Below are 24,708 nucleotides of genomic sequence, written 5' to 3' on the forward strand. Positions count from 1 at the left end.
TTAGGATCTCTCCCAAAAACCTCCTGTTTTCTGCATCTGTTTTTTTATTTATAAATTATAAGACCACATATTATGCTTGTAAATAGACAAATGGAACACACACATAAACACAGTCAAAATACATCTAACAAAAAAGGCAAAAGTGTTTCTTGCAAGAGTATAAATTTATGACTAGTAAGCAGCTTTACATAGGTAACGTCTTTTTAATTTTCAAAATGACTCTAAAAGGTAACAATTATTTTCCTCGTTTATGGATGAGGAAACTAGAAATAAGAGGTTAAGTGCCTTGCCCATATTGACACAGTTAAGAAGTGGTACAAATGACATTCAAACAGGAGTTGTCTGACACACAATCATAGTCCAAACCTCGATGCCTCCCAGGTAGTTATTTAAAAGACCAACTTAATTAGGCTCTAAGAGTGTAGCTGAGCCCAGAATTGCATTTTATATCATGAGAAAGAAACCATACAAATGACAAAGACAAGCAACCATTCCAGGAATCAGCAATTAAAGAGTCTAGGTGTCAGAGTCCCTAGATACGTGATGAAAGTGGAAAAGGAGTTGGCTTTGGTCCTCCTGTGTGATTCCACCTAAGTTACTCAACTTCTCGAAGTCTCAGTCTCAAAACTTGTCAAAGAACAGAGAAATGAATAGGATCAATAGAAGGGAGAGAAGAAGGGGAGGGGAAGGAAGCAGAGCAGAGTGAGGTGGGGGAGTGGAGGAAACAAGAAATTGGGGGTTGGATAAATTACATCTACCACTAAGATTTGTTACGATCTTTAAAGTGAGACATTTGAAAGTACACAGAAGACTGCTGGGTATACAACAGGTAGTAAGTACATATTATATTTAGTATCATATTTTATTCATTTATTGAAGGGTAGAACAAATATAAAAAATTAAACCAACTGGGATAGGTTTCATGGGAATCTGTGAGAGATCTGATCAGATCTTAAAGCTGTATGTCAAAAAAGCTTGCAAAATTCTAAATTCAGCCTTACATTTCATTCATTCATGAATGCTCATTTACTTAGTAGGTATTGAGCTAGGTACTGTGAAGTCATGGAGGGCACAATAATCACTTACAAAAATAAGATGAAGTTCAATAATTTCATTTACTGAGCAGATATTTACTGAATGGTCACCAATACCATTAGCTTATTAAAGATACTGTTTTAGAGCCATCATCGATTCTTTCAAATTTTTCTTATAGTTCCGCAGTATAATTACAATTTATGCCATCATCCCGACTACAGCTAAGATTCAAAGCTATAAATACTCATAAACAAAAAAACTGAGAATGTTTGAGTTTTATTTCAAGTTGTCTAGGGAAATATTTCTCTAATACTATCTCATTATAAAACAACTTGTTTAGATAACTGTTACTTGAATAGCTCTTATACATTTGTAAAGCAAGGAAATAAGCATTGATTAATCTTTCAGACTACTTTGAACATTATAAAGTTTACCTAAAATATTCATTGCCCACAAGTCAGAATAAATAAACTAACAGAACAGTTATGTTAATATACTATAACAGAAACTGGTTGAGTAAAAAGTTACTCAGCAAATCAATATAATTGCTTTTCCTTCTGAAAATACAGCAGTAGTAGAGAGGATAAAGGAACCATGTATTACTTTCAGGTACAGTAACTATATTACATTTATAAAGAAATAAGATAGTTTTTCAGGTCCCAAATCATGATGAAATATCTAATTCACACATTTTAAATCAAAAAGGCATTTAACAGAAATTTTCTTCTTGGATTAACATGGATTTTTATAACAGTAAAGTATAATTTTTTAAATTATTTAACTCAGAAGTCCCAACCCTTTCGATAAACAACAAAGTAAGTAATAAAAATTCAAGACAGGCTACATGTTTCTGATACAAGTTTCTTACAAAAATTATCTGTCTCATGTAAGATAAGGTGATGCATACCTAAAAAGATTTGTCACTATAACTACATAATAACAACTGATTTAATCCTGTGGCTCTGTGTATCATGGAATCTAAAAAATCTGGGTTTTATGTCACCAAAAGTAAGTAAATAACCAGTGTTCTGACAATGGGCCATAAAAACTATGGTCCTTAAGCTGCCCAAACTAAAATTTCCTAGATTTATGACACTAGTAAAACAAAATTACAAATAATTTACAGGCAGGAATGACTAGAGAAGAAGTAACATCTTGGCACAGTCTTAGGAGTTAAGGAATGAAAGTATGGATGGTCAGTAGCTCCCAGGTCTTAGATCTTCAGAAGACACAGAAGAGTGTGCTGATTCAAACAAACTAACGTTATCTAATGAGTCCAAGCTAGGAAGTTGCATGAAAGCTTGGGACAGGTTGGGTATTACAGTGCAGTCAAACTGTTCAGTAGCCAGTGGGTTAAGCATGACCTTGAGGTTTCATGTGTAATACTCCTGCTAGAAACAATTAGCACCTTGGAGCTACGATAAACAAGCACTCTACTTTTTACAAACCAGCAACATTTTAGTGCCCTTTCTACCAAACTGAGAGGAGGATTAGTAAAAGAGCACCATTTCAAAAATCTTTGTTTGGAACCCTGTGTTTTACAACCATGTCACTGAGCCAAATGAAAGCCCCAGCATGACTGTGGTTTTATCCACTTAATGCATCATCACTACCTACTGAGCAAGACCCAGACTGGACCAGGGGAGCACCACAAACTACCCAAGCCACAAACAAGGTAATGGATTTCCTACTGAATATCCCACCAACTGCCATTCCTTAAGGAGGAGTAAAAAAGGTCATTATTGCTCTTGTTAAGAAAATAATTCCATGGAAAGCACAAAGATAAAGAAGGCAGTACAGTCTTTCCAAACATAAGGAACCAATCCTGTACAGTCTTCAGTGGCCTAAACCACCACCCTAGAAGTCATACAAGTGCATTCTGAAAACTTCGGTTTCCAACAAAACATAAGGTACTGATCTGCTATCACCACTCTCCTACAAAAATTAAAAGCTTTTATTTCCATTTAGCTGCCACTTAAGATTTATAAAAGCTTCGTTTTTCCTTTCATTCTCTTAACTTGAGTCCTCACAGAGCCCACTTTCCTCATCAGAGATTGCCGATTTTTGGTACGCTAAAAATCCCATCAAGTTGCACTTACATGATGTGACAATTAACTTTCAATGATGGATAAAAGGGGTAGATGCTTAAAGTCATTTTGCATTCTATTACTGTATACATCTAATAAAGAAAAGCTTTTTAATAAAGGTCAGAAAATTTTCTTCTTTAATGAAACTCTAAAAGACAGACTAACTTTGAAAATATATTAAATTGGTTGGGCCAAGAGATACGTAATGGAATGTAAAGCTTTTTGTCAATAAACTGCAGAGGTAAATAAATGTCTCTATAATGTATTCTCTTAATTTCTATTACCTTGTTAAATTTTTTATTTTTATTTATTTATTTTTTTTGAGATGGAGTCTCGCTCTGTTGCCCAGGCTGGAGTGCAATGGCAGATCTCGGCTCATTGCAAGCTCTGCCTCCTGGGTTCACGCCACTCTCCTGCCTCAGTCTCCCAAGTAGCTGGGACTACAGGTGCCCGCCACCATGCCTGGCTAACTTTTTTTCTTTTTGTATTTTTAGTAGAGACAGGGTTTCCCCGTGTTAGCCAGGATGGTCTCGATCTCCTGACCTCATGATCCACCCGCCTTGGCCTCCCAAAGTACTGGGACGACAGGCGTGAGCCACTGCATCCGGCCAAAATTTTTATTTCTTATAGAGATGGGGTTTCGCTGTGTTGGCCAGGCTGGTCTTGAACTCCTGGCCTCAAGTGATCCGCCTGCCTTGGCCTTCCCAAAGTGCTGGGATTATATGTGTGAGCCACTGTGCCAGGCTTCTATTATGTTTACAACTTTTAAAGTAACAATTTGACAAATAACTAGCACTTTACATTCAATAAATATATAATATGTATAGGTTTCCAGATGTGATGTTTTAACATCTCATGCCTAAAGACACGGTTTCCCAGGATATAACTGCCTGCAGGGTCTCTGTATACACCTGTGGAAGTCATGCTATGTAGAACTCTAAGAGATGCCATTCACATCAGCAAGCACAGATCTGTATCTCTGTGATGACATTTCAAAATGCAGTAAAATGTTTTGTTCTAACAAAATCAATCTATTATGACAATTTTCCAACACTTAGAAATAAAGTATCACAAAAAGGGGTAACTTTTTTCTCATTTACACAAAGGAGCAGAATAGAGTCGCAGCTGCCCAGATTACCTGGCTAGTATTTTCTGCAAGTTCAGGGCTGAATGATGGTCGTTCCCCAGGTGAACTCCCAGGAGCAGAACTGTGATAAGGCATACCAAGTTTCCTCCCTGAACTGCAGGACAAAGGATATTTTCTCCCAAATAAAACTTACAAATATACTAACCTTAAAAATAGTATATGGAATTTTAACTTACTAATGTTTAGTCTGCATACATGTGAATGGATTCAGTCCGAGTGACAAGGTATGTGGTCGCAATATTTCACTACAGTAGTTTCTTAATACAGCCACCATGAGGCGTCGCAGTACACAAATCAGTTAAATGACTCTTTCACAACTAAATCTGTTATGGCTTTACAAACTTCTTTTCTCCTGATCAAAAGCTATGAGCAGTTTATGCTTTCATGGACAGAACAAAATCTAACAGCCCTGAAATGGCTTTTAAAGACTCTTTTGCTTAAGATTAGGATGAGCTGTTGTGAAGCTGGAATGGTTTTCCCTAAAATCAGACTGTAATAAACTTAGAACATTTGATAAACTGGTATGCCATTTAACAATGTGTTATTGTTTTGCAAATTCTTGCTCTGTTTTCACAGGACACAGGGAGCTAAACCGAAGCCATATACAGTTTATTATCTGTTAACTACTAAAATCATGTTATACCACTAAATAAAATAGAACTAGTAACATAATAACTTCAAAGTTGACATGTATAATATATTACCTATAGTTTCATTCTAACAATAAATAATATTTTGGTTTAATTTTTTAACCATTTATAAACAATAACAACAAATTGTTCACCTATTCCTGCCGTGAAGATGGTGTCATCAATTGGCTAAATATGTTTTTTACATCATTCTGGAGCGAAACAGATTTCTACAGCAAAACACCAAGCCAGAAGTCTTACATCTCAGTGCCAGCTCTGCCACTCAAATGGCCTGGGTCCTAGTTCCTTAATCTGGGCCTCCCTTTCTTCAAATTTATCATGCTAGATTATAATGCTCCAAGATCATCTGTGGAATCCCTTTTAAAGCTAAAATATAATTCTCTTTGGATTTAAGTTATCTGAATCCAAACCTATTTTCTTTTTCGTATTGTGACATGATGTTCATTTTTCTTAATCACAGATATTTCATCTCAATATATCACTAACTTTTTTTAACTTTAGAAGTTTACCATATGTTTAGAATGAGTCAAGAAATAAGTTACTGAGGAGCAACTGTGTGTATGACAACCAGCTTAACAATGCAGAAACACAAATAGAGAAAAAGCTCCTTTACCCTGGGCTGGAAAGCCATGCCTTACGCTACAGGCATTAAGAAGTTCAGTGGGAGCCTAGACTGGCCCATGCATTGTGGAGTGGTATGAATGCCATGTTGGAAGCCTAGGAGGCACGATAGGGGAATGAGTGATTGTAAGCATGGCCTCCAGTAGACAGAATGAACTGGGATGGAATGCCAGCAACACCATTTACCAGAAGAATGACCTTGGGCAAATTGCTGAGCCTCTGAGACTCAGTACTTAATCTAAAGTGGAGATAGTTCCTATTTCACAGGGTTGTTGCATTTTAGAAAAGAGGGTGGGAAGATTAAATTCATGGTTTACATCACGGCTTAAAAACAGGGTGAAGGGGAACTCTGCTGAACTGTCTTTATGACTTTTGTTTTCACACTCCACTTTACATGAAAAGCCAAACTAAAGAAAGTTCATAGTTTCTAACCACTTCCATCTCTATATGCTCTCTTCAATAAACATATGCTGTTCTTTCAAATTACAATTCTTTGACAAACCTCTTCTGTAGCCATTAATATTACACTATGTTCCAAAGTTAGTGTACTCAAATACAAATTATGAAAATTGAGTTGAAGTAATGAGAATCTATAGAAATAAGCATTCTAAAATAAACTGCTTTTATGTCAAACCTTAAATCTTTTAAATAAAAAAAGTTCTGGAGTTCTAATGCAATCAATCTTCTATCATTCTCCCACAGTATAATAATACTCTTTTTTTTACTCTTGGGGAGCTTTAAGATAAAGTCCTAACAAATAAAACCTTTCTATTATATAAAATATTAATTGAATAATTGATCCTGAAATAACTTGTAGATAGAAATATCTTCTCTTTTATAGTTGGCAGAGGTTCTCTTACTGGCCTTTGGAACCTCCTCTTCTACAGAGTGCCAAACTAAAAAGCATTTTAAGTTTAAAAAGAAAAACTATCCACTTGTGGTGACAAACACCTGTAGCCCAACTGCTCAGGGGGCTGAGGCAGGAGGATCACTTGAGTCCAGGAGTTTAAGGCTGTAGTGAGCTAAAATCACACTGACACACGCCAGCCTGGGTGACAGAGCCAGACTCCATCTCTTAAAAAAAAAAAAAAAAAATTATAGAACTTGCTTATACTCCTTTAAAAACATCAGTTAATATCAAGTTACAATATGAACATGTTACAGAAATGGGAGTAGCTCAGGTATCTGAATATCAAATTATATTTTCTAATTAATTTTCATTGTAACTTCAGAAATATGTCTCATGGGGGGGATTAACATAATCTAAATATAATCCAAATCTCACTTACAAATTCCAATATACACCTAAAAGTTCATTGTTTGTCAGTATGTGGTCCCTATACATTTAATTTGCCATCACAAGTTGTGAAAAAAGTTAAGTCAAATGGACAGTCTTTCTACATAATTTTAGTACACTTATTTAAATGCACAAATAAATTTAAGTACACCCAAAATTTAAGGCCCTAAATGGACTTTAACTGATATTTTGTAGCCCACAGGGCATGAACAAAATTAGCGCGGGATTTTCTTCACCATTGCTATTCCAAATATTTATAATAAGTTATCAGATTGAAATTAAGTAAAAGAACAAACAAATTTTAGCTCAAAAAGATCAATTTTGCACTGCACAGGGGACAGCTCTCTAGACGAATGGCCAGAATATATGAGTACTGGTCGCACGGGAGCCACTGCAAACTCAATATCCTAGGTTAAGCCACTTAACAACTTTGAGCCTGTTCCTTCATCTGTAAAATGGGAATAATGACACCCTACTACCTACCTCAGAACATGGTTATACACAGCAAACAAAGCAACGTCAGTGAAATCACAATATAAAGTCTAAGTTGCAATAACAAGCATAAGAGAGCCAACGAGGCATGCTTTCATGTGGCCAGCCTCTAAAGGAGAAAGATACTTCTCAGGGAGGAAACATTTGTTCTCCCCAACTCTGATGATGCTCAAGTATGTGCATGACAGATTTATTTTATGACCATAAAATAAGAATTTTTACCATCATTTTAAAAAGGAAGTCTCAGCAAAAAAATTCCAAAAAGAGGAGCGAATACATAAACTACCCTGTTTTATATATTTATAAACAAATTCAGTACTAATTTTAATAGTACAGGTTGGGGTGCTCCAGGCCATATCCCAACTTTAGTGATGAGGGAAGAAGGAACAGGATAGCAGCATACATGAAATAATTCAATCATAAACTCCACATTCTTAAAGGGTAATATGTTAATAAAAGTACGTTAATAGCAACCTTTAAAGAAATATACACATAATATCATTTGGCAATTTTGGTCACTAGAGTACCTCTACACAGGCAGGGCTTAAAATAATTTTTTACATATAATTCCAGAATCACTGGCTTTGCTTCATTCGAAACAGGATTCATTTACAGGCCTCTGATCTTGATGCTGATCCATTCCAGTAGGCTCAGGGCCTCCTATACCCAGTACATAGCATTAATATAAAACAGAGTAATTAGATTCAACAAAAAAATTTATTAGACACCTACCATACTGCATCCTAGGACTTGGGATACAAACATGATTAAGATCCTGATCTTATTGCTTAAGATGGTCACAGTTTTTGCCTTAAGATATGAGGTCACCAAAGCCACTCCTCAGAAATGTTCTTGCTAACACTTTGACCCCCATGGGCTGTATCTTTCTGCCTACCCATAGTTAGTCTATCTCTATATGCTGTACTGCTTTAGGGGAGCTTCTAGAACTTAACTTTTCATGTCTATAAGTCTATGGCCTCTGCCAGATCCCTCATACTGAACTACATAAACACTGTCCAACTAATATATCCTGAGTCTCTACTATTTGGCAGGTACTTTTCTAGGCATAGGAGATAGAACAGTGAACAAAAATTGTCCCAATTCTTACCAGATCCCCACGCTGAGCTAGACTGCTCTCATCCCTTATCAACCAGCCTAATTCTACATACTCATTTAATAGTGTCTGTTGAGCTTTTACCATGTCCTAGGTGCTAGAGATAAAGCAGTGAACAAAACTAAGTCCCAGGTCTCATGAAACTTACTTAAACTTTGGATGACACTGCTCAATAATGACCAGTGGTCTCCAAAGTGAGATTCTCGAACACCAAAAACATGAACAAGACAGTCTACTTGAAGTGAGTGACAGGAAAATATTAAACTTTTATTTATATTCAATTCATCTTATCTTTTTCCATTTCTAAGTCATTTATATTTCGATATACACATACTATATTAATAGCCTAGTATATATAATTTATAAAGAAATGTAGACATATCAAGGAACACATGCTCAAATTCTTCCACTGAGGGGAACAGCATTTTAAAAGTCTGGAGGGTCACTGACTTGGATAATCACACATTTGGGGCGAGTTGTTTGGCCCAGGTGGGGTTAGCCTGGGCCCTCCACTGGTCTACTTTCTCTCTGATAGATTAAGCAAGCATTTTGCAAGGATTCCTAGACATCTAGCTATACAACCAAAGCTCAAAGTTCAATTCCATCCCAATTTTCCCTCCCTAATCACCCATCACCCTACACTCATCATCCCTGCAACTCACGGATATAATGGCATGTTTACTTTCTATTTCACATTTGGTATATGTATGTCACTACTATACTAGAAATATCCTGAGACCAGAGCTGCTGGCTTTTTTATTCTGCAAGCTCCAGAATTCCTAAACCAGCTTTATATATTATGGGTCTTCAATAATTATATCTTGCAAAAATTAAAGATAATTCAATATATTGTACCCAGAATTACCAAACAGTTATGATAAAGGACATTATGATAAAGCAACATTATTGCTTTACTAAACATTGCTTCTAGACAGGTGCAGTGTCTCACACCCGTAATCTCAGCACTCTGAGGGGCCGAGGAAGGAGGATCACTTGAGCCCAGGAGTTGAAGACCAGCCTGAGCAACATGGTGAGACCCCATCTCTACTAAAAAAATAATAAATAATAAAAATTGGGCCGGGTGCGGTGGCTCAAGCCTGTAATCCCAGAACTTTGGGAGGCCGAGACAGGCGGATCACAAGGTCAGGAGATCGAGACCATCCAGGCTAACACGGTGAAACCCCGTCTCTACTAAAAAATACAAAAAAAACTAGCCGGGCGAGGTGGCAGGCGCCTGTAGTTCCAGCTACTCGGGAGGCTGAGGCAGGAGAATGGCATAAACCCGGGAGGCGGAGCTTGCAGTGAGCTGAGATCTGGCCACTGTACTCCAGCCTGGGTGGCAGAGCGAGACTCCATTTCAAAAAAAAAAAAAAAAATGGCCAGGTGTGGTGGCATGTTCCTGTGGTCCCAGCTTGGAAGCTAAGGCAAGAGGATCACTTGAGCTCAGGAGTTTGAGGATACACTGAGCTATGATTACACCACTGCACTCTAGCTGGGATAACAGAGTAAGACCCAGCTTCAAACAAACAACAAAAAAAAGATTATTCCTCTTCACACAATGATTAGTACTGTGTTCCTGTGATCCTTTTCAAAGCTCCCTTATGTATACTTTATAGACCATTGATTACTTAATATAGAGACCTGGAAACATTAAAGCCTCCATCTATAAAACCAACAGCCACTGCTAATTGAAGATCAATTAAAAATAAATATGAGACATTCTAAAATTACAGTATATCAAAAAAAATACAGTTCTATTTGAAAAACTAAGTCAAAACTTTTCAGAAAAACATCTATTTAATGAAGAAAAGTACAGATCATCCTAATTCTTAAGGATATACTAGACTTAAAAGCCATCTAGCTGTTTTTGAAATATATAGATCAGAAATGACCATATAAGGTCATATTTTTAAAAAATTAAAGTAAAAGAAACAGCAACTGATTCATGATCACAGTTCCTTATGCAGTAAACACATCACCATATATGTGAGACCAGGTCCTCAAATGTATAACTCTGTGCTCATGTGTGATCCCATTCCTCAAGACTGATTTTTGGAAAACTACAAAAAAATTTGTATGAATCTGCATCACTCATGCAGAGATTACCTGTAGAAAATTATTAACATAAAAAAACCCTAGTCTTATGATAACCTGAACATGTTCTCTGGGTCTAAGCATGTATTACACCCAATGAGATAAGAACGCATGTCCACATGCAAAACTTAAAAAGAAGTTCTTATTACCATGAAGACCGGTAGATAACAAGATGGGAATGGTTGTGCTTCTATGATGTCAAACAGCCCCAAGACAAAGAAGGAAGAAAGACTCACAGTTACTATTCCATGTGTCTCTGTTTCTCTTTGCTGCTTTAAGGTAAACATTGGAGTTATTACTGATGTGAGCTTTGAAAAAATTCTTCCCAGGTCAGCTTCTTCTTTATGATTTCACATATGAATGTATTTGTTATTAAAGCACACTGGCATCTGGAACACTGAACACAATATTTCAGAAACAAAGTTTTAATCTAAACCGGGCTGATGTCCAGAAGTGACCAGTCAACTAAGGGCCACAAATAAAACTGAGTGAAAACACATACATGCTGAGGTATAACAAACACAAAAGTCATGAATCAAAGACCAGACCTAGATCACTACGCATAAAAGAGAAGACTGATCAAACTCACGGGTGTTCTCCAGGCCATGGCTTACTAAACCACAAGACAAAACACAACTGTAAGCACAGGTTGAAGACATCCTGGAAAACCTAAAAACTGCTTGATGGAAGCTTTGAGCATAATTTGTAATCTATTAGTCCTCAAGATAGGAAAACACATTTTCACCGTTTTGGAATCCCATGTTGGGCTATAACTCTTATTAATATACTCCCAATCAGTATAATTTATTTAACTAAAAGTATCAGCTATAGTAGTTTGTAATATTTTTATTGGCATATGGTTTGGACCCCTGTACATCTAGCTCAAACTTACTATCTATTAACTGTGCTTTTAACATTATTTGGTATGTGTAGAATGCTCTTTCGAATGTGATAAGCTGAACAATTCTCATTGGTTCAATCAATCATGTTGTCTTTACACATTGTGATGTTAACAGCAATAAATAAAAAGGAAGTCCAAAACACTTCACTGAAATATAATTTTAATATAAGTTTAAAGCTTTATCCAAAAAATGTCAGTGGCCTTTTAAAATATCAGAAGCCAAAAGGATGAACTACTATTTAAATAAAAATGAAATTATTGTTAGAAGTCTGATTTTTAAAAATTCACTGTAATGCTTAGGCCAAATTAGTTTTACGAACTTAATGGGCAAACACAATGCCACAGTAAGAAACTCATCCCATATTTCAAGGTCTACTTCCTATGCTGGAACTGGCCAGTTTTTCAGATATTTACTCAGCACTATTTCATACGATATCTATTAAAACAATTAGCACAGATTAATTTATATGATAGATATTTACATCAACTAGCCTTTTCCAGCCAGTAGAACATGTTTGCTTTGAGGACAAGGATTGTTCCGTATTCATCTTTACATATCCAAAGTCTAGGTCAAGCACCAGCACTCTGTGGGCACTCAATCGATGAATGCCAAAAAGATTGGTAATAGTTTCTGCTACCCTAGCCTCCCCAACACTTGACCTAATTATTTAATTTGGAAAATGTTCTTCGAATATCACCCAAGAAAAGCAGAAAGAAAGGTGTCAAATGACATAAAGTTTAAACTAACTTCAGTTTACCAACCAATGTGAATGGTGTTTTACTGGGGGGGAACGAAACACAAAAACGGAAGACCAGCACCTTCGGAAAGGCATTATTCAGCTAAAACAATGCAAGAAGAGCACACTCTTAGTAAGATCATCATCCACAAAAGCTACTTTGCTAAAATAGACACCCTATTTCCGTGTTTCATGGATCAGGGAAAAAGAAAAGCCAGTTTAAAAAAAAAGACAAACTTTTAATCTTCCATATCTGAATTAGGCTCTGACTTTGCTGAATTTGCAAAGATAAAAGATTTTAATTTCAGATGAATAGGGCTCTTAGTACAAAAAAGCAACATGTTATGCTGTATTTTCAAAATGTTTGGCTACTCGCATACAAAAGTATTATTTATGAAATCTCTTCCACTTAGCACAGCAGAAATAAGTTCCTTAGGTGAAATTAAAAGCACCCTTAAATCACTTCCTAAATGATGAATTAGAACTGCTGACTGACCCTACAGCTGATTCATGTTTGATCAGGCACTCTGAAGTGAAGGCCATGAATCTGCTTATTAATTTTTCCACTAATATGGAATTGTCTTTCAAAGCAAATGTCAGAAGTAACCATTTTATAACACTATGCATTACTGTTGATTCCTTTAGTAAAATATATTCACTGATTAAGTATTTAAAAACACAGAGCACAGGCTGGGCATGGTGGCTCACGCCTGTAATCCCAGCACTTTGGGAGGCTGAGGCAGGTTGATCACTTGAGGCCAGGAGTTGAAGACCTGCCTGGCCAAAAGGGCAAAATCTTGTCTCTACTAAAAATATTAATACAAAAATTAGGCATACGTGGTGACCCGCACCTGTAATCCCAGCTACTTGGGATGCTGAGGCACAAGAATTGCTTGAACCAAGAAGGCAGAGGTTGCAGTGAGCAGAGACTGTGCCACTGCACTCCAGCCTGGGTGACAGAGTAAGACTCTGTCTCAAAAAAAAAAAAAGGACCAAAGCACAAACGATATATTCAGCTAGGAAGACTCAACTTCTCATGAAAGAACAAATAATTTCTACTGATATACCAGAGGAATTAATAAATATTAAAAATAACAGCTGCCATAGACATTTCTATACTAGATATACCAAGTAGAAACAAAACTGACTAAACATCAAATATATACTAAGTTTATAAACAAAGGTTTAGTCTTTGACAATGATCTTACAGATGAAAATTTACAAGCCCCAGGTCAGAGAATTTTTCATGTAACTTTCCTTACAAGTGATAAAGTACAGAGTTTCACCCTTATTACTTGAAAATGAAGACTTCACTTCTAGGAGAAAAAAAAAATTGGGGAGAATTCTTAACTAAAAGTTGTCCCAAACCTTTCATTTTTAACTTCTTGGAATGTAGCCCTAATGGCAGGTAAATACAGAAAAAGCCTCAGGAGATTGTGGCACTGCAGACAGGCAGTCTAAGCCTGGCGTGATCACTTACTAGCTGTGCGACCTCAGACAAGTTATTCAACCTGAGTTTTAGTTTCCTTGTCATTAAAATTGAGTATTTATCATCAGAAAGTTGTAGTGAAAAATAAAGTAATAAAAACAAAACTGAGCCTCATAAGGCAGGCCTTAGTCCAGATTATCTTTCTCCTTTCCTCCCAGTGTAAAATACTCTTTGGGAAACTTCTACAAACTGCATTCAACTTTCCTGAAGTTTAAATGAAACTGTGTAGTCGTTCTATCAACCTGAAACTGAAAATGTTTGGATAAGGAGTTTATTTCCATTATTCATAAAAACAACAGGTGCCTTTATTTCACAGAGCCCTGCTAAAGGTTCCTTATAATCCCTTCCTAACTGACACTTTCATATGTAGAGATGTGTATAAGTCTGAAGCTCATTTATCAACAATTTTTATATAGGTAGTCATAAATACCAAAAGGATTCAAAAACTACAAATCGATCTTTAAACTCAAACAAAGGTGTTTTTAAAAAGGAAAACTCAACCCCCTATTCCCTATTCTAAAATATTTTTATGCAGTATCACAGATGCACATTACCAAATATAATAGACTGGGAGAGAAAAAAAGAGATGAGAGAGAGGAAGGAGAAGAGAAGGAGGGAGGAAAAGGAAGGAAGGGAAACCTGGAAGGGAAGAAAATGATTATTTCAGTAACTCAAAAGATAATCAAAGTCTGACAGCTGGATGTAAAGAATTATTTTCTCATTTTGTTCCATGCTCCACCACATTCCCTCTGCAGTCCATGAGAACTCTACACTTGGGTGAGTTTTGAGAGGTGCACCAAAAGCTGAAAAACAAGCCAGCATTTGTAATATTAAAAGAATCAGCATTGCTAATAAGACTCCCTCTGAATTACTTAATCTGTGGCTTTCCTACACCAAGGAATGTAGTCATGTAAATAAATAATGAAAGTCCTATCAATAAAATATTCTTTAGCATCAACAGTTCCCGTCTATATCAAATGAAGACTGAATTAAGTCTTACCATAACAAACCAGATAAAGTTATTACTTTGTTCCTAAAGTGCCATACAGACTCTTCCCCATGACATATTTTTCATTTTTCTAAAGTAGTTTTATAGGAAATTAAAAGGCAAGATCTGAACATTTCATAATTAATTATTGAAAATAAAGGTATCTAGAACCTCTATAAAACAATATAACCTAAAAACATTCTCACCTGAGAACAGACTAAATCACAGAAAACACGTTCTATTTTTATTTTCCTGATAGACGGAAAAAAAAAATTGGCAGGTAGCAATATAATAAAGGAAATATAACCTCTAATAACAATAAACCATTAATGAAAGTAGCCTGAATTTCATTCATTACATATGAAACATTTTTCAACATGGTACAGGTTTCAAATGTTATGCACATTTTAGTGTGTGTCTGTTTAATAAAACTAAAAACAACAACAAAGGAATCACCACATCAAAATGGAATATAAAAGGTTCAATTAAATGTGAACTAACCAGGTTCTGCATGGGTTTAAGCTTTCCTTACCTAGAAGCCTTTAACTTGGCTCAACTTAGACGGTAAAAATGATGTCAATGACTACCAGTTTGCTTACCTGACTATATCCTCATGCCTTACACCTGTACATTTGGAGCCACAGGATTTCAGCAGACAGTTTGATTGAGGTAATATATAATGTTTAAAAATCTTTCATCATTTGTTAGCTGGCAAGGAACTTAAATTGTTCAATGATCAGTGATCAAAGTTAGCAAAATAATTTTTCATTGGGTTAAGTGGTTAGTAATATCAGAGAATTTCACTCTACCAACCAAGGAAGTTAATCAATAGGATCACAATCCCTTATTTAAAACCCTTAGGTCCTGATATGCTTCAGGATTCAGAATTTTGTGGGGTTTAAAAAGGCAAAATGGTACCTATAGCACATATTACATAACATTCCTAGCTAGATCTAGGATAATACCGCACAACGAATCAATATTAATATTTCCAGCTATGTGAACATTCTAAGCGGGCTTGAAAACTACTTTAAACAATCCCATGACAGTCTGGGTTAGGTTTTGGTACCAAATGAGTTTTGATGTCACACTTTTGAAGGAAAAAAAAAAACTTTTAGTTTTTCAAGCTTTTTAGATAAAAGATTGTGAATCTATTTCCAATACTATTACATCAAAGAACAAAGGCGTTTTCAAAATATACAGAGCTTATTAATTTACTGGAGATCAAAAATGTATGGCAAATTAAAATTTAGCAAAGTGGGAAGATGTTCCTGGCAAATATAACCTTAAAAATTAGGAAATACCAGAGTCACTTAATTTTAATTTATTCAAAGAAATTTAATGATTGTTGAGACTACTTCAACAAATTTTTGTGTCAACGTATATTTGAGTAAGACAGTACAGTTTGAAAACCCTGATACCTGTAGTCTTCTGTACTTTCTTTACATTTCCCTAGCTTTTGGGTTTCACATTGTTTGAGATTTCAGGGATTTAATGTATTCCCTATTTATCTTCTCCTTAGCTTGCCCCTATTTTCAAGTGCCTATTTGGTGCAATGCAATTTGCTAAGCACTACCTATGTAACACTTCTCAATCTCCATGCCTTGACACAAGGATAAGTTTTAATTGTTTATGAAGAGTGCCCCAATTAGAACAACTGAAGTACCACAATTTACAATTTTCCATGTGTATATTAAGTATATTCAAAGTTTTCATTAAGATAACACCACTCTTGCTTGCAATTTGATATGATTTCTTGACTTTTTCTTAAAAAGCAGTGGCTTTATCACACTGTGAACTACCTATACAACCCACAGCATAATTTACCTGTCTGTTAACCAGGGGAAATCATAATGTCTCATATGTGAACATTGGTCATGTGTTTTTGTTTTGGTTTTTTTGAGACAGGACCTTGCTCTTTCACCCAGCCTGGAGTGCAGTGGCATGATCACAGCTCACTGCAGCCTCGACCGTGTGGGCTCAAGTGATCCTCCTGCCTCAGCCTCTGAGTAGCTGGGACTATAGGCACACACCACCACCCCCAGCTAATTTATTTTTCCTTTTAGTAGAGGCAAGGTCTCACTATGTTGCCCAGGTTGGTCTTAAACTCCTAAGCTCAAGCAATCCTCCTTCCTCGGCCTCCCAAAGGGCTGGGATTACACATGTGTCTTAATGGAAGAAAGTTTGAGAACTGATACTCTAAGACATTCTAATATCTATCAGTCATCAGAGAGAATGCCCTGTGCTGACAACGACCTACCTTGAAATATGAAAACAGCTGTTTTCTAGTCCGTCCCATACTCTACCTTTCCAAAGAGGTGGGAAAATCATTCCCCAAACCTGAAGGAGCACCGTACTTAACCGTGGCATGCCTCAGCTGTGCGTGGCTTTTCTCCTTCTGGTTACTCTTACTATTTCCTTCCCTAACAAATTACTTGTCCAGCACCTCATGTCTAGTTAAAAACATACCAATGTTTCATGACAACTAGAGGTGAGAATCATTTTAGAGAAAAAAAAAAAAAACTAAAAGGCTTTCAGAAATTTCAAACAGTGGAGGTCGGGGTGAGATGAGTTGTAATTATAAAAACAGAGACTATATATTGAGCGCTAACTGTGAATAAGGGTCCTACATTCATCACCATCTTATGTAATCCCTGTATTATTGCATGGTAAATATTACCATATCCATTGTGCACATATGAGAATGAAAGTTTAAGGGATGTGAGGTAACATGCTCAGAGTCCCCCAGCTAATAAGCAATAGAGGCAGCAGGAGTGGAACCTAGAGCTCTTTGGTGGCAAGGCCTCTGTTCCTTGTACTACAACTTCTACTACAGGAGCATCTACAGAGGGTGATGAACACCTTCTCAGTATTGCAAACACACTGAAATACAGCCAAAGAATGGTGAAGATGGAAGACACCTTATAAGTCAATGAACTTCAGCCCCACATTCAGAACATGACTCCTATCCAGTCTTGGGCCATCTGTCCTTCATATCAAGGTTTCTCAAAGTCAGTTGGAGGACCTCCTACTTGCTTTAGAATCACTTGCTATATGTGCTAAAATCTAAATTCTGTGGCACCACCCCAGAAACACTGAATGAGAATATCAAAGGATGAGGCCTAGAGACCTCCATTTCTAAGAAAGCAAGCAAGTACTCTAGGCCAGTGTTTTCCAAACTATAAGTCATGAAATCAATTTAGTAGATAATATGTAGTATTTTTTGTTTAATAAAATGGCTTGAAACATACTGGATTTATAAAGATCAGTTGGGAACAGAAAATATCAGAGGGCACTGCACTTTGTCCTGTTTCAAGAAACTTGTTCAGTTCTTTTATGTGGATTGGGATCTGAAATGTATTTTTTATAATATACCTCAGTCAAAAGTATTTAAGAAATACAGCTGTTTTGAATAATTTTTATCCCCATTCTTATTTCTCCTTTAAAGTAAGTTATTGGCCTTTTAATTATTCCTATTACAAAAGATGCAACCTTGTATGTTCCTTTTAGGAGTTCAGTTATTCTGCTCCAGGAGTTTCTGTTTTATTCCCTGAACTTTTCATCCGAGGACCATGTTTAACTATTGCTATAATTATTTAATGAACATTTTTAAATATTTTCAATTTTTTAAGATTTCCTAAAATCCAATTCATTCTCATTAACTGTTACTTTGTGGGTTTTTTTTTGTTTTGTTTTTTGTTTCGTTTTGTTTTAGAGACAGAGTCTTGCTCTGTCACCCAGGCTGGAGTGCTGTAGCACAGTCTCAGCTCATTGCAACCTCCGCCTCCTGGGTTCAAGGGATTCTCCTGCCTCAGCCTCCCAAGTAGCTGGGATTACAGGTGCCCACCACTACACCTGGCTAATTTTTGTATTTTTAGTAAAGACAAGGTTTCACCATGTTGGCCAGGCTGGTCTCAAACTTCTGACTTCAGGTGATCCACTGGCCTCCGCCTCCCAAAGTGCTAGGATTACAGGTGTGAGTCACCACACCTAGCTGTTACTTTGTATTTTATACAAACCTTCTCATTATCTGAAGTTATTTCACTACCTAGATTCTCAAACTGACTTACATATTTTAACTTATTAAGTTTACATTTTGGTACATTTGGTAATATCAGTGCTTCATGGTCTACATTTAATCTTTTAAGTCTTTCATTCTCTCATCTTCTATTTATATATACTTTTAGATGAAATTCTTTACTGGCTTGCTTCTTTTGCATTCTCTCACATAACTGGCACTTATTTCAGTTCTTACCTGTTTCCTTGAAAGGAAAAAAAATGAAAACGATCCCCATTAATACATGAAGATTTTCTAGGTATATCTGTACAGTTTTAAAATGATGTACTGGCATTTCAAGGAAATATAATTGCCTTCTAAAGGATAATATCACATGTGAACTTTGAGCAAAGTTGTATTCAAAAAGTGCTTTCCAAAGGTATGACTTAAAATACAGAAATATCAACAATTAGATACAGTATGTGATGACTGCCCTTGAGGTAGTACAACACCCAGTGACTGAATGACAGTCACAGAATCTTCAAGCTGGAAGAGCCTCCATTCAGTCTCAGTCTTTCTCTTTACCTATTCCCTCCATAGCAGTGTTGTTCAGTGTACTGAGGACTGCTTGCATCTGATTTCCCTGGGACACATGATAAAAACAAAGCAGTAAGATTACGATGTCTTTAGTAAAGTTGAGTTTGTTTTCATTTCATAGTGACAACAAGGAATCTGACAAAAAATACAGGAAAGATACCACTCAGGCCCATTTCAAAAGGTACCCTCAGTGGTGAAATGTTAAATAATGAGATGGACTTCAAGGTACAAGTTCAAGAAAAGTATCTTCCTCTTAAGTTAAGCACCTGCTTAGGGTTAAATCTTAAAGCACAGGTATGCCATGTTGGTGGCAATGTCATATGTCAAAATTAATGCCTATATTTAGTGATTTGGAGCATCTGATGTAACGATTGTAAACATTTTATATACTTTTGTAAGACACTAATAATGATTTCAGGGACTTCCTTTAGTACAGCAAAAAGGACCATCTGTAATGGAACTGTTCTCAAAGTTTTTTTTAGTAGTATAGAGATATGAAGCCTTTATTATTTCTATTAAAGATTTCTAATATAAAAGTAATTGAAATTCATGACAAGATCTACTTAAAAATATAGCCCTTGCTTTTACCCATGTTCTTTATGAAATGTAGGAAAACATATACTGTTAATAGGCTGACTAATGACTAATAATTAGAAATTGCCTGTAATTTTACTGAAAAGTATGGCTTTATAAATATTTTAGCTACTGAGTTAGATTTTTTATGAGTTGCACAACATCTTCAGACCTATTCTTTATTTTTACAACATACAGAAAACTTATCAACTACATAGTTACTTATAGCAGAGGCCAATCATAATCATATGTGCATCCTCATTTTCATTCAAAGATATGTTCTAAATTCAATGTCTACATGAATCTGTTTCAATGGATTAAGTATAAAAATCAGATCTATAAGGTTAAAGGTCAAAGGTGCTATATATACAATTTTCAAAATCTGTTAAAAGCACAGTTATCTAAAAAACTCATATACCTTGAGCTTTAAAAAAAATGGATACAAAGATCAAGATACTTTTTTTAATGTTTCAAAAATTGCAAATTTTAAAAAATAACTAAGTCTCTGGAGAAAGATTTTTCCTAAAACTGCCTCAGTACCTCCAAAGAGGTAACACTAGGAAACAATATAGATGAGCCACCTTTTCAATAGCTAGCATTAAATGTGAAATGCAAATTAAGGCTTCAGTTTCAGAATCTAACAGAGACATGCAGAATAATAAAATGGGAAGTTTAGAAACACTTGGAAATGGAGAAGCAAAAACTTCTTCAAATTCTTATTTTGATAAGTAAGTCTCAAATCTAATAAATACATTTTAGATGCCAATAACTGGCAATTCATTGTCAAAATGACTTTTTTTAGATCACTGGTACAAGATTTACACTATCAGAACTACTTCACTGACTTCAAAGTCCAAGACTGTTCTTGAAAATATTGTTTTAATGAAGCAGTCACTTGATATCTCAAAGAACTACAAGCACTTATCAGACTTTTATTCTCAACATTACTAACCTCTCATATTAATTTTTGAATTGGTCAAATACATTTCCATGGGGAAAGAAGTAATATTAAAAGTTTGCAATGAACTTTTATGAATGAAAATGTTGCAATGAACAAAATAATATGTCTAACAGCATAAATGTGGTGTTTAGTAATCAAGAATGCATTTTGAATACTCTTGCCAAAAATGAAACTTTTCAAACAAGCTTTAAAAAAAACTCAAAGACAATGAAATCCATGTATTTCAGTGTGCACTAAATTCATCTTACAGAACCTTCTCATTTTGACCATTCTGATTGGCCTGCTATGTATGTGATGTATTCTGAGGTAACTGAACAAACCACCTAATTATAAGCAGTAATGCAATATTTATATGCCATAAAAAAATGTTCGATGAAAAACATATACAGATTATCTAAAGTCCTCTAGATTGTCTAAATGTTCGATGCAAAACTTACACAGATTATCTAAAGTCCTCAATAATACAAAAGTATATTTTGTTACCAGATGGACACTACCAGAAAGGTCTAGTCCTCTAACTCAATACTAAGACAACAATTTTATACCCTTAATACTAAGACAAGAATTTTGTTAATGTACACAATATCTCAGCAATCCAGGAAATGCCATAGACGAGGTCTCCAAATTTCCTTTCAAGGAAAAGTAAGTTCATTTTCATTCACAAAATACAATCTCTAAATTCACTATGGTAAGATTACAAAGCACTACAGCTGATTTACACAATTTAGTACTAGTTTCCAAACATCAACAACTCAGAGTACCTGGGGTGTTCCTTTACAACGGAGGGGCAAACTTACAAGGTGTTTTCTGCAGATTAGGCTCATTGTGCTGCTTTCAAACACTCTATAAACCCTCAGTTCTTATCCACACTGTTACCTCTCACAAATTTTCCACACACTTACTGTCCCACACATATTTTGCAGATTTTTCCACTTGGGAGTCATATATCTGAAAAAGGTACTTAACGACAGATCTCAAAGTCATTGTTTATTAGATTTACAGGCTACCGAATTGTTCCTAATTTCTCCAAACATGTAAGTTTTGAAAGAAATTATGATCAATTTTGAATCAAACTAGTGCCCTAAACGCTAGATTTACTACACTGCCAACCCCACCTTTCCCCACCCCAAAAGTAACTGTTACAAACACCACAGGTTACTCAAGAAAGAGAACTTGAGAGAGAGTAAGCAAATGTCAGTCACTATAATTAGAGAGGCCTTCTGCACAATGCTTCCTTGGGTTTTCAATAATTCTTTCCACTCATACGCTGCAATCTTCCTATAGTATTGTCTAGCATTACATTTACTAGACCTTCAACGCTATGTAAAATTTCATTATAAATTAAAATGCCTATTTGAAAATAAGTTTTGAAATGACAATTACTTGTAGATAAACACAAAATGAACATTTACTATCTTAATAATAACTCACAGCTGAATTCTAAACACTAAGAATCATAAACTGACTTATGCTGTGGGAAACTCGAGTGAGACAAGGTTTCTGGGGTGCTGTAACCCCAATAAAGCATCTTCCTATGTGAACGATAAAGACCCTTATGTCATTACTAATTGTCATCCAGCTTCCCTGTATGAAGAGTTTGCATACTTACCCAGGAAGGCGAATGGAAAGTACACAGGGAGGAAGATGAACTGCTGAACTGCAGCAAAGCCTTTGTCATATGATAGTGACCTATAAAGTATCAAATAAAGGTACATCATCAGTATGGTAGGGCTTTACAATAGTACAGTCCCAAGTCCTGTAACATCTACGAAGAAAGGGTACCAAAACCCAGGAGTCCAGCTCCCACTAACCCCTCCCCTTTCTCCACCACCCCCCCACACTGGAGAACTGCGGGAACAGAAGGCAAAGAAGCTCCCCGTATTCAAAGGGCAGAGGCTGGGGGACAGCCCAACTGGCATTCTAGGGTATCTCCAGCACCCTCGCTTCCTACTCCCCATATGTACAAAGCAGAAAGTTGATCCATTCTGCAAACGCAAAACCCACACCGCGATCATTCATCAACTTGCACAAGTGATCACCACCCCCAGGACAAATACACCAGTAACCAAATCATAAGGATCGATAGGCAGCCCAAGCCTCGCCTTGCCCAGGAGCAGGCGGGAGGTGCCACCGCGGCGGCAGCGGGTCCAGGTATCGAAGCCCTCAGCCTTTCAGACCTGGGCGGCCACAGCCGTCTCCCAAACACCCAGTCCGGGTCACAATCCCCAGATTGGAGATAGGAACCAACCGGGGAAAACACATTCACCAAAGCCCACAGCGGCAAGTGCAGGGCCACCAGGTCTGCGAGGTCGGGGTGGAGGGAGCTAGGAAACAAGGAGGGAGGAAGAGAGCGAGGGATCCCACCCCGGCTTTGTTGCTGGTCACCATCAAGTTTGCATCTTAGTACAAAATGTCGATCTTAAAGGCTGACAAGACAGAAGCAGAGGCAGAGGGAGAAAGAGAAAGGGAATAGAGTCCATCTTGCTTTGGGAAAGAGGGGGGAGGAAAAAATGAAGTGCAAATACCACACTCCGGGCGTAAAAGTCTGCTAAACACCTTTCCATAACGGAGGAGCAACGAGTGGGGTGTCCCTGTGCCCGTGCCTGCTCGAACTGGCGACGGTCTGGGCAGAAAACGCCTCCCTCTCCTCCTCTTCCTCCTTCTTCCCCTCCTCCTTCTCCTTCTCCTCCTCCTCCTCCCGCGGGCCCCGGCGAAGATCCCGCCGCCACTGCCTCTGCCTCCGCTGCCCCCCAGGGAGGCACCGCCGGCGCCCGGCCCGGCGCTGCCATTCCGGGCTTGGACCGCGCGGCGCAGAGCGCGTGGGGCCGGACGCGGGGTGGCCGCGCGGGGACGTCCGCGCCGGGGACCCCCCGCGCCCCTCGGCCGCCGGCTGCCTACAAAAGTCGCGCGAGCAGAGGTGGCGGCGGCGCGCAGGGGCGGGGGGCCGCGTGGGGGCCCCCACGCCGCGAGTGGGCAACCCCAGGAGATGGCGAAGAACGCCCCTCCCCGCGCGGGTAAAGTACCCCAGTCCCAGTCAGCCACCCCGGGAATGGCAGCCCGGCGTCCGCGGCCGGGAGAAGAGAACTGGACGTGTCATTAGCAGGACAGGCAATGGTTTCAAAGCCCCAGGCCAATGACCATTAGCAGAGGCAGAGCTCGCTCCGTCCCCATCCCCCACAACCTCCACCCACCTTCCCCTTCGCCCCCCCCCACCTCCACCCCACCTCGCGAAACTTTTCAACAAGATCCACCTGGACTAATTTGTCCACAGACAGTTAAAATATTGACTAGACCCTACACACCGGGAAGGAAAGGGAATGCACGCTTTATTTTCCTTCCTACAGAAAGGAAAGCAAAAAATAGCTTCTCTCTGTCTCTCCCTCTCCCCCCCCCTCTGTCGTACATGTTGTGTCTTAGCTTTTTGCATCGTTTCGTTTTACCTTACTCATTTAGCAGAAATGATCGCGGCTATTTCACACATAAACGTGTTCCAGATTCTGGGATTCAGGGTCCTTGTAAATTACAGGACTCGGGTTCGGTCTCAGTTACGTTAAGTTTCATACAATACTAAAAAAATAAATAAAATATGATAATAAATTTCTGAGGGTGAGTGAGCGAGACGAGGTGGAGGAGGAAAAGAAACCTCGAGTCTGATTTCTGTAATTTACTAGCGACCCGGATCGCAGCAAATAACAGTGTAACATGAGTGTGGCTTAAGAGGGCTGGGGAGCTCTTTCTAGAGGCATCGACCCCATCCCCGGATAAAGGATCTGCAAGTTTTCTGTCATCGCGACCAGGCAAAGCCGTAACTTACCTTCAGAAATAAGACTTTAAACGGCCAAGGCCTTCCTCCTCCCCTCCCTCCACCACCACCCTCAGCCTCGCTCTCTCCACCTTAAACTTATTGACACAACATAATCCCACATTC

At 37.6% G+C, this 24,708-nt stretch overlaps 1 protein-coding gene across 22 annotated transcripts in view; it reads right to left on the reverse strand.

Annotated features, from left to right (window-relative positions):
- The window catches only part of BBX (BBX high mobility group box domain containing), a 279,823-nt gene that overhangs the window by 253,991 nt on the left and 1,124 nt on the right, over positions 1-24,708 (reverse strand). For 15 of the 22 annotated variants that reach the window (XM_077993981.1, XM_077993978.1, XM_077993976.1 and 12 more), the window contains exon 2: positions 22,390-22,469. The gene's annotated coding sequence lies outside the window, so the exon portion shown is untranslated. Of the gene's footprint in view, positions 1-22,389; positions 22,470-23,305; positions 23,691-24,220; positions 24,348-24,708 lie in introns of those variants that run through there. The other 7 variants (XM_077993977.1, XM_077993973.1, XM_077993969.1 and 4 more) reach the window with 3 other exon arrangements.

The sequence above is a fragment of the Macaca mulatta genome, chromosome 2 (genome assembly GCF_049350105.2).
Source record: "Macaca mulatta isolate MMU2019108-1 chromosome 2, T2T-MMU8v2.0, whole genome shotgun sequence".
NCBI lineage: Eukaryota > Metazoa > Chordata > Mammalia > Primates > Cercopithecidae > Macaca > Macaca mulatta.